At 42.2% G+C, this 12,041-nt stretch overlaps 1 protein-coding gene across 2 annotated transcripts in view; it reads left to right on the top strand.

Annotated features, from left to right (window-relative positions):
• The window catches only part of LGALS2 (galectin 2), a 101,694-nt gene that overhangs the window by 7,296 nt on the left and 82,357 nt on the right, over window positions 1-12,041 (top strand). The window lies entirely within an intron of this gene.

Below are 12,041 nucleotides of genomic sequence, written 5' to 3'. Positions count from 1 at the left end.
TGATATTCAAAGCATTACACGGCTCTTCCCCCTCCTATCTAAATAACCGCTTAAACCAAATCTCCACCTCAAGACACAGAAGAACCTCGAACCCTTTCGCCTTCCCCCCACTCAAAGGCACACAACGCAAGAAAATGTTTGACAGCCTTCTGGCAACACTGGCAGCAAAAATCAACCATTCTATCTCCAATCTTATGACAATATCAGACAACTTCAAAACATTCAGAAAAGAAATCAAAACCCTGCTTTTCAAAAAATTCATCCAAATATCTTAACCCCTCCTCTTTTACCTCCAGAAGATTCACCTACCTTCAGATAACCTTCCCCCAAATTACCCACCTTAACACCTTCCAATTAAACAAATACCATAAATAGATTGTAACCTACCCTCTCTAACTGAATTCCATATGCATTTTTCATACAGTTCTTCACTGTCAGTTTAATTTCCATCCTATAAATTCACATAGAATTTTTCTTTTTTCAACCATCTTTATTTTCTCTTCTTTATTAATTTCCAGGTACTTTAGTTAGATTGTGAGTCTTCAGGACAGTAAGGGAATTTTTTAAGTACCTTCTTACTTCTCATTTATAATCTTAATGTATATTTTCTTCAAACCGCTTAGAACCTAACGGATGTAGCGGTATATAAGAAATAAATTACATTACATTACACTTACATGATAAAATGCTGACATTACGGACTTATGGGCCCTTCAGGTTTGTCTGAACACGTCTAAGAAGATGTCTGGTTCTTCCTCCACCTCCATAGTACCTTCGATTAGAAACTCACCTCTGATGCTAGTCCATGATATGAGATCTTAGTGATGATGTGCTGATTAAAAGAAAGTTGTAGTGCAATATCTTCAAAGTTGTTAAATCATATTTTGTGCCACTTTATTCTCTTGTCATTTCCCACATAGATTACAGCGCTGCGTAAGTCTGGTAGTGCTATAGAAATAATAGTAGTGGAACTGCGAGCAGTGGATAAATGGCAAAGACAGGTGATAGGCACAAGTTGAACAAAGACACAAGAGGAGACATAGTGGAAATAAAGGAAGAGGTGCTTTCTCTTAGTATCACAAAAACTGTGTTCTTTTCCTCAATTAGTAGCCCCATTGTCCATTGAAAATATTCCGGTCGAATCAACCTCCTCTATCAAAATCTTAGATGTTATCATTGACAACAAACTCACTTATCGTCTTCAAATCAGCACTTTGACTAAAAACTGCTTTTACAAACTTAGAATGATACGGTCCTTAGCCTCACTCTTAGATTCCCGCTCTCTCAATATTCTGATTCATTCCATAGTCATCTCAAAAATCAATTACTGTTCTTCACTATATAAAGGCTCTTGTCAAAAAAGATATTAGACGTCTGCAACTGATCCAAAACACTGCCATTAAAATCATTACAAACAAAAAAATACAATCACGTTACACCACTATTAAAGAAAGCGCACTGGCTGCCCATCCCTCACCGGATAACATATAAACTTGCTCTATTAACATTTAAAACACAACAAACCAATGAGCCTGCCTTTGTAGACAGGACTTTTAATCCCTTATGATCCTCCAAGAACTCTAAGATCCACCTCTCAACATACTCTCTGTCTCTTCTTTAAAAACAATAGGTACCCGTCGAGCTTCTATCTTATCTGTCACAGCACCTATGACCTGGAACTCACTTCCAACATATATCAGAACAGAACAAAATATAGACAAATTCAAGGGAAGCTTAAAATGCTTCCTTTTTAAAGATGCCTATGAGTAACTTGTTCATTTTTATTACATTGACCCTTTTATTCTCACCAACTTTTCCTCCTCCCGCCTTGTTTTGTCCTTTATTGTTTTCTTTCCTTTCAGTATTGTAGTTCTCCCTCCTCTTCTTTTGTTTTGCAATACCTATCCTAGACTAGTTTGTTAGGTCTATCGTATGTCCCATTGTTATTTGGTGTTCGTCGATCCCATTTTATGTTTTATTTTATTGTTTAACGCTTAGAATTTTATGATTAACATTTTATCAAATTTTTAATAAAATATGAAACTATGAAAGACTCTGAATGCTAAGGATCATAAAGGAAATTAGCAGCCAATGATGCCATGCAATAATAAGCGATGTGGTCTGACCTGTGGACATTGGTAAGCAATTGGATAATGGTGTTCTGTACAGTTTATAAGCATTTAAGAGGAGTATTAGAGAGTCCAGTCATCAGACAAGCAGCTTAAACTAATGTCTTTCTTCCTCATATCTGATATGATAGCTTAGGGATCTGCTAATCTATGATCTTGTCAGGTATTTTCACATGGCTTCACATGGCTAGGATCACTAAGCTCTCATGGTAGGAACTCCCATAACTGAAAGGAAGCAGCTGTGGCTCACCGGGTAAAAGCCCTGTTCCCATCTCCCATCTTCCCATCTCCCAAATCCCAGCACATATTTTAATTGTGGTATTCTACCTAGCAGGTTCACCTTGATGATCTCGCAATGAGGTCAGCATTGTGCAGCTGCACACTCCATTTGCAATGAAGTAGAAGCAATGTTAAGGTCTGTATCTGTTTTTTTTCTGTTTTTAAGCTTTTGCAAATGAAGTTATGTATGCAATCTATATATATTTTTTCATGTGCTTTCTTTGCTTTCAAGAATGAGCTGATTTGAGCACTGTTTAGTCAGAAAAAAAAGCTTTTTAGTAAGATACCTAAAGCTGTGTTTTTCATGTGCTGTGCTGTGCTTCAGTTAATGGACATTTTCCTCTAATAAGCAAATAGCATTGCTGTTTGTCCACAAAAATAAAAGGTTTTGCATGCAATATATCTGGTTTGAGGTGCCCTGTTTATGTGGTGCCTTATTAAATGTATTTTGAACTTAATAAAGCAAAAATAAAAACCCAGAGAGCTATTTAGCAGATTGCATTAAGGACGTCCAAACTGCCTAAGTTCCATCCATAGAACTCGGGTCTATCTGAAGCCAAACTATGCTGAAAAATAGACCTCCTTTATAATGCCTACAGCACCTAGTTTTACAATTGCTATGCAACTTGCTAGCTCACTGTGTAGCATACTGGTTAAATCTACAGCCTTCTATCCTAATGTTACTGGTTCAAATCTCAGTCACTCTCTCTGATAGAAGAGAAATAAATAAAAGCATTAAACAGATCCAACTCCCAGTATCGCAATTATAATGAAAAACACTATAAAATTGCCAATCTAATAACATCATAATAACATTAAGGACATTGTTTGTCAAACTCTCACCTAAACCCCGATTCTCTAAAGGAGTGCGATTCTGCAAAGGACGCCTATCTTTGACATCCAAACGACACCTAACTTTGGGTGCACATTGCAGATTCAGGGCCTGATGGAGAGAAGGGGGACTACTTTCCTACCAGCATACTTAAGTAAGAGGCAAGCCAATAGAAAGAGACCTATAGTAGCGTAGTAATATAGTAAACTAGTCTTTAAGCCCGTTACATTAACGGGTGCTAGAACATGTGTGTGTGTGTCTGTCTTTATTTCTTTCTCTCTCTCTCTCTCTCCTTAGCTGCTTTCTTTCTTTCTGCCTTTTTTTCCTTGGCTGTCCATCACCACCCCTTGCCTGCTCCTCCTGTCCATTTTCCCTTCCTTTTACCTCCCCTGTGTCCACCACCACTCCTTCACTGCTCTCCTTATGCAGCAGCAGCCCTTCTCCCTTTGTTTTACCTCCCCCCTGTCCAGCAGCACCTCTTTCCTTCTCCCCCTGTCCAACATTAGTCCTCTGTTCCTTTTTCTTCACCCCCCCCGTCCATCAGCATCTCTTTCCTTCTCCCCCTGTCCAGCAGTAGGCATCCCTTCCTTTTTTATCTCCCTCCTCCTTCTTATCCCTATGATACTCTTACCTTGCTCTGTCCCTGATCAGAGGTTCCCGACAGCCGCCCAGTTGCACCCATTGGAAAAGTTCCCACTGCCGCATCTTGCACCCCTCCTGACGCGGCTCCCACTGTCCTTTTTGTCTGTCTCTGTCCCTGGCCCCCTTTGCCTGTCTGTCTTTCTGTGTATCCTCCTGGCCCTGTGTCTTTCTTCTTTCTCACTCTGTCTGTCTGTCCACAGCAGCATTCCATCCCCCTCCATTTCCCTCCCCCCACACCAGTTCCCTGTGCACCTGCCCCTGTGTCTTTCTTATTTTCTTTGTGTTTCCCTTCCTCTCTCTGTCTGTCTGTCCAAAGCAGCATTCCCTCCCCCTCCATTTCCCTCCCCCCCACCAGTTCCCTGTGCAGCAGCATTAGCGTTTCCTCTACCCCCCCCTTCTTTCCCTTCCTGCGGTCCAACCGGACTACAAACGTGGTGATTCCAGCAGCGTGTGCATCAGTCTTCACGCTGCTTCGGGTCCTTCTACTGCCCTGATTTACTCTGGCACATCCCTGATGACATCATCAGAGACGCGGCAGAGCAAATCAGGGCAGTAGAAGGGCCCGAAGCAGCGTGTGAAGACTGATGCACACGCTGCTGGAATCGCCATTCGGGCCCGCGGGAAGAGAAGGGGGTGGGTGTCAAAGGAGGACCGGAGATCGGCGGCGGCAGGAGGAACGGAGATCTTCGTCTGGCTACGGTCCGGCTTGTGGAGAGCAGGGAGGCTGTGGGGAAGAGAAGGGGGTGGGTGGCAAAGGAAGAACGGAGATTGGCGGCGGCAGGAGGAACGGAGATCGTCGTCTGGCTGCGGTCGGGCTTGTGTAGAGCAGGGAGGCTGTGACGTACTAAGCGAGCAGGTGGTGACGTAAAACCCGCGCATGCGCACTCGTGTTTTCGCAACGGATCAGGGAACACGATTTTTTTAGTGCGCATGCGCGGCCTATCATTTTATTATATTAGATGAGGGCAAATAGAGACCTGTGTGGTCCATCCAGTCTGCCCAACATTTCTGAAGCAATGTTAAACCAGCAATCTAGTAATTGTTCATTTTGCTTGCTAAGCTCCACAATGGTTTTCCCCTCTCCCCTGAGATAGATAAGATCTCTGTACTCTCGACTATATGAATGCAGTAAAAATGTGCATTCTTGCTCCTAATCCATATTCTAGTGCAATAGGTGTGTCATTCTGTTTAGTAGGATATGCTCCCCATGCTCATGAACTACGCAGAAGGAATCCATTCCAGGTTTTCAGCTCCTCCTCCTCCAGAGGGCTCTTCTTCCCCCCCCCCTTTAGTTTTCATTTTGCATGCGAGCCAGAAGGCAGCAGTCTAATTTGCTCTGTATATTAATTTATTATTTTCAGTATTTTTTCGCAATTTATGTAGCTATCGATACACCAGAGCTCCTTAGTGCAGGGGAAGGCTCTGCCTGCATGGAGAAGAAGCAGTCTTGGGTCCACAGGCAGCATGTTAATCGCTTGGGGACCTGTTTAGTCAGCCTGCAGAAAACTTTGTGGAGCTTAGGGACTGTATCCCTAGTAGTTTTGCTTGTCTACTAAAATCACAGGGGCTTGATCGCAAGCTCAGTGGGGCTCTTCAGGGTGCCAGTTACGATTATGTCTCAACCCCCCCCCCCCCTTTTTTGCATGCACGGTTCCTTGGGGGTTGAGGATCAGTCTGACTGGCAGTCCGAAGATCTTGGCATTTGAAGGACTGGCCGATTGAGGCAGGGATTCTTTTCCCAGATCCAGATACTTCTTAGAGCTGAGTCAGGTTGCAGCATCTTCAGAGCACATCACAGTGAGTAAGGATATTACAGCCTATGGGCACAATCAGGAGGAGGGAGGATCAGAAAAACCTTGTTTGTCAAGGTTTCTGCCACATCCTGTAGGGTCTCTCACTTCTAAAATCCTGTTTTCCAAGCTTTTTATTTTTAGTAAAGTCATTTTTGAGCAATTTTTTGGTGTCAAAACATTGCCGTGGTGGCCATCTTTAATTCTCTTCTTTTCTCCCAACATTTTCCAGATCCTTCAAATCACCTCGTTTTGCCTCAAAACTAGCAGGGATGGAGTCCTCAGGCTCTTTTACCCCTAATTCATGCTAGATTTGTGCTGCTTGGATACTGGAAGAGTGCCTACATAGTATGTGAAGGGGAGCAGGAGCATTGGGTTTAGTTTCCCCTTTGGTCTCTAGGGCTGAGGAACATTTTTTTTTTTTTTGGGAGGGGGGGCTCTACCAGGAGAAAATCCCTCACAGAGCCCTGGGACAGCAGTGTACCTGTGCATAAGAGCACGGAAGCGTCGGAGCCTAAGAAACATAAGGTGGAGTTATTCAAAGGGGACTTGGTGCTGCCCAGTAAAACCTTTTTCTTCTTCAGCTGAGCTGGTTTCGTGGTTCCTGCCAGTTCAGCAGATCAGAGATCGCCTGCCAGGATCAGCTGAACCAGCAGGGAGAATGTGATTCCTCCCTCCCCCCCAACATAGAGAGCCACTGTCCTCTGAGCTCCACACCCCTCCCAACATCCCTCGACACCCCCTCAACATCACCCAACACACCCTACCTTAATCGGCACCCCGTGACATTACCCAACCCCCCCCCCCCAAAGATCCCCTGATACCCCGTCCCTTCTGATGAAAAATCGGCAGAAGCCCACTCCTTCCCACCAATAAGGCCACTTCTGAATGACGGACCTTCCCTCCCAATGCATCTTGGGATTCTGTGGGAGGGGACTAAGTGCCTGATTGGCTCAAAATGGAAGGCCTGCCATTTTCAGGCAATCGTGGTTTTAGGCCCCTCCCACAGAATCCTCAGAGGACAGTGGCTCTCTATGGGGGGGGGAGGAATTGTCTTCTCCATGTCAGTTCAGCTGATCTTGGCTTGCCCGGCGCTTCTGAAGTTGCTGCTGGCCTGTTGTGTCGTTGGAGAATAGGGAGAATGCAAAGGCAACGCAAGTCGGGGCAACACCTGAAAAAGTACATTAAACTAGGAACGATATTCATATTCATGAAAGCTATATGATGTCCAAGGTATTTTATTGAAATTTTCAGTTGAACAGTAAACAAACCAAAAAAACAGCAACATCAATAACAAAATTGAGGCAGCCATAGTTACAAAACTCTTAGGAGAACATGTAGTCCAATAGTGAAGCAGACATTTTATTAATAATATTAAAAGTAATTAGAACTGTCATTTTTGGTAAGCCAGTGTTTTTGTTTTTTACTGTAATTTGATATTCGCACATGTTACCATTTGAGATCTGCTTGAGCTTGCTAGTTTTGGGGAAAAAAAATTATATTGGAGACTCATTATTTCCCTGTCTAAGGATATGCCAGCAGAAGCAAAAAAATGAGTGGAAGTGACCAAACCAATGACCAGGGATCAAGGGTACAGTAATCAAACTGAAATCATAAAACACTTTTTCTAAGCCACTGGTACACGGGTGACTTTTAGTAGTCAACTCAAAAGTGTGCATGAGCGCTAAAGCATTTATTCATTTTCCTTTAATGGTCTGAAATGAATGTGCTATTCTAGGAATTCTAAATATTTATTTTTATAGTTCTATGGAAGTGCAAAGACTTCTCTGTCACCATCAAACAAAGACTGATCATTGCCATTGCGTTCTCCATCTTGACATATGGCTTTGAAACATGGACACAAAAGCAGATAGAAGAAAAATTGACATCTTTGAGCTGTGGTGCTGGAGAAGACTTCTACAACGTCCATGGACAACTAGGATTACAAACAAAGATGTTCTTAATCATATAAACACAGAGCTATCCCTGGAAGGCAAGATTACCAGACAGAAACTGACTGATTTTGGATGTGATGAAAGCGCATTCACTAGAAAGGAGGTGCTACTGGGAATGGTTAGTGGTAGGGTTACTAGATTTTAGTTAAATAAAATCCAGACCCATTTCCCCAGGCCTGCCAGTTCAGCCCCGTTACACCCATGTCATGCCCAGCCCCAGCCCCTCAACCTGTTCTCAATGCAATGATGTCATGCGCGTGTGCCATTAGCGTGTTTCATCCGCGCTTGCATGGATGCCCTCCCGATGCAGTCCCAAAGAAGCTTTTCAAAACCCAGACAAAGTCATAACAAATATATGCCATATATATAAAATGGAAAGGACAATAGCTGTCCAAAAAGGATATTATAGCAAATTTCAGGATGTGTGGAGGCCATTAATAGATTATTGTAAAAAATTAAAAATATTCTTCCCTGAATAAAAATTTTAAGATATTATGGGGGGAGGGGGTGGGAATTTTTGATTATTATTGAGATAAATCATTTTCATAAATGAATAAGGGAAGGGGGTAATATTTTATTATACGTGGATCAATTATAAGACTTCAAGTGTATTTGAAAATTCAATTGATAAATGTCATTATTGTACTTGATTTAAGATTTGAAATGAATAAAGTTTTTTTTTTAAAAAACCAAAAAACCAAAACCCGGACAAGTCCAGATGCCCAGACATGCCCAGACATGCCCTCTAAAAAAGGACCTGTCAGGGTAAGTCCAGATGTTTGGTAACTTTAGTCAGTGTAAAAGGAAGCAGGGGAGACCAAAGGCCCATTGGCTGGATACCATCAAGAATGACACGGGAATGAACATCAAGCAATTGAAAGAAGTCATGGAAAAAGGGAAGCATGGCGAGGACTAGCCTACAGAGTATATCCAAGGGTTGGACACGACTGAATGGACAGTAGTAGTATTCTATTTTGTTTCATATAGCCCACACATTTCAACTGAGATTCTATGCACATCACAAAATCAGTTATTCCTCACCCTAAGGAACTACAAATAGTAACAGTCTGTGGGGTATTCTCAAAGTTCATCTTAATGATTTTAGTAGTACAGTTTTTATTTTATTGTAAATTATATTTTATGTTGTGTCATCTGTTGGTAAGCTGCTTTGAATGCTATTTTGATCTTGGCTAGTGGTATTTTTTTTTAAAATAAATAATGGATTTTTTAAATTTAGCTGTAGGATCTACTAGATCCCCCCCCCCCTAAACTGGTAACTATGGTTCTCATGCTGTTTGCTCCCATTTTTAAATACATTTGTTTAATTTGCATTATAAGATAAAGTGCACCCTCTGGTGGCAGGAGGAGGGAACTTCAGCCACTGAAAATTTATCCAGTCACAGTTAGAGTTAGGACAGATTTCAAACTCTGAGTTCAAGGCTTCAGACTTGGGTACTGATTACTGTATTATGCAGAATATGCCTAATTACATAGCAAATACACACACATACATATTGAATGTCACATAATACAAGCACTAAAAACTGAGTACATGTTTGAAGCTTGGTGAGTTTCATATTTTTTCCTAGTCCCTCTGCCCCCCCCCCCCCTCCATAACATATTATGGTCAAATATATATATTTTTTGTTTTAAAAACTGTCCCAATGTTCCTTCTCCTGTTCTCTCTCTCCTGCTGGCTTTGGGCTACTTCTTTCGCCTCCCTAGCGCTTCTCCTGCTCTCAGCTCCTTTCTCCTGTCTCCCTGCTCTTTTCTCCTGCCTCGTGCAGCTGCTCCCATTGGCATGCCTCCTTTTATGGAGGAGCCCGGACGCTAGCTGCTGACGTGGTGGGGTGAGCGGAGCTACTCTCTCCAGGAACTTTGCCCAAACCTTTTTTTTTTTTTTTAAACCAGCTACATTAACTTCCCAGAATACATTTTACAGAAGCATATTTACCAAGGCAGAGAGGAGTGGGTACATTGATTAATAAGGTAGATAATAGTCCTTGCAAGAAGCAGGGAAGAAAGTCAGCAAAAAGCACCTCAAGCTCTATTCCTCCTCCTCTCCGTCAGGTGTGGTTGGGGCAGGCAGTAGCCCCAACTTTTCCACATGGAATAGGAGTCACTTTACCTCCCTGAAGCCTCTACGGCTCCGTTTTCACCCTCTGCGGTTCCTTGACTACTCTTTCAAGACATCCACCATTAAAATAATATAATAAATCCATAGGTTCAGATTTGTTAAGGAGACAATAATTCACTTGTGCAATGAGCTGGAGGCAAACCTAGAGTCTTCTGTGTGAAGGGGCCAAGCCTGCTAGTTCACCTGAAGATCACCATAGCAAAAGCATTTTTCACCACCAGAAATTTCCAGATACACCTTGGGGCTACAACAGGTATTAGCCAGCTACCACTGCTTTTTCTCAGGAGAGACATTCAGTATATGCTGTTCCCTGAGCAAAAGCAGCAGCAACATGAAACAATGATAGATTTATTTTGAGCTGGCACATTTCCCTTCTGTGTTTGGGCAAGTGACTGCACTCATATACATCAATCAGACACCTGCAGGTAAAGAGGCCCATCTATTGTAGCAGAAAATCCTTTCATTCCCTCAAAATGCAGATGATCTGCAATGCCTCCCACATTATAACAGATGTGTGTGTTTGTTACCCTGGCTTCTGTAATGCTATTTATATTGTATTATAATTGGACCTACTGTAGATGAGTAGATCACCGGGGAGGGGCGCTTCTAGGTGAGCACACAACATCCACACCCTCCCTTTCCCATTCAGCTGACTTTCACTACATGCAACCTATGCCAGTGGTTCCCAAAACTATCCTGGAGTCCGCCCCAATCAGTTAGGTTTTCAGGATTTCCACAATGAATACGAGATAAATTTTTCTGCAAAAGAAGCAGTGCATGCAAATCTCTATATTTTCCTTTTATTAACCACCTTTTCATAAAGAAATTCACCCAAAGTGGTTTACAATACATTGAATAATAATCAGGTACTCTTAAATATCTTCCCTATGTGTCCCTGCAGCCTCACAATATAACTGAAGTGTTAAGTGACTTGCCCAGAGTTACAAGGAGTAAGCTGGGATCAAGCTCACAACCTCAGGGTGTTATTCTGTGAATAACTGTGGGAAACCATCTCCATGTCATTCTATAAGGAAAGAGAGAAGAATCAGTGTGATTGGGCACAACCACTGACCCTCGAGTTTTGCATTGACGAATGCTGGTGTAGAACTACTGAGCTTGAGATAGACATTAAAGAATGACATGGGATGATTTCCTGCAGTTATCCCTGGGGATGAAAATGGCGATGAATTCCAATAGCTCTAACCACTAGGCCACTCTTTCACTCAGATTAATCCTAAAAACCTGATTAGAGATCCTCTTGGACAGATTTGGGAACCACTGACCTATGCAATGATGTACCATTTCCCACTAAGCAAATATATAGTCACTCATATTCTCTTTACTTTTCACCGACAAGTGTCAGAGGCTTGATTTATAATCTTTATAGTTCACCCCACAGGGGTAGCTGAAGAGAACTATAATAAGGCACATAGGCAGACCAAGACTGTGACAGAGCAATTGGCATTTTGACTTGCTTCAGGTGCCTGGACAGGCTGGGGAGAAGGGTAAGGAGAATGATTCTATACCCCAGGCAAAAACGTGTTTTCATGGTTTGCTGTATTCTTCATATCTTCATCAGTTGCAGGATGCCTGAACCAGAGTCCTATACTGAAAACCACAGTCAGCAATGGAGGAAGGGGGGAAGCTGTGCAATATCAGAAGCCAAGCTCCCCCACCCCCTCAAAAGCCTATTGTCATGTTGTAGCTTCAAGGAATGATCTATTCTAGACATATTTCTTGTGCATATGTGTCATTTATTACAAGTGGCTCAAAGTATATCTCACCCCATGTTTACTTGTGCATGGGTGTTATGTGCTTCTATTACCATAACCCTGCCGTGTCTTTGAACGTACATGTGTGAAGAGCAGTTCTATAATCTAGGTGTACTTACAGGCATAAGTGTACAGTTAACTGTGAAAGTGCCAGCAAGACACAGTAGATTTAACTGTTCTTTGATAAGACTTGTCCATTGACATTGAATTTGGAAACATCAAGTCCAGGAGCTGCATTGGATGATAGGGATGTATTGACATCCCTATCATTCAATGCATTGACATCCAATGTATTGACATCCCTATCATTCAATGCATTGACATCCAATGTATTGACATCCCTATCATCCAATGCAGCTCCTGGACTTGATGTTTCCACATTCAATGCCAATTGACAAGTCTTATCAAAGAACAGTTAAATCTACTGTGTCCTGCTGGCACTTTCATAGTTAACTGTACACTTATAGCAAGCATTGTTAAAGCTCACAGATAGCAGTCATCTGAT

The sequence above is a fragment of the Geotrypetes seraphini genome, chromosome 2 (genome assembly GCF_902459505.1).
Source record: "Geotrypetes seraphini chromosome 2, aGeoSer1.1, whole genome shotgun sequence".
NCBI classification, from domain to species: domain Eukaryota; kingdom Metazoa; phylum Chordata; class Amphibia; order Gymnophiona; family Dermophiidae; genus Geotrypetes; species Geotrypetes seraphini.
This window is presented reverse-complemented; position numbering and strand designations above follow the sequence as displayed.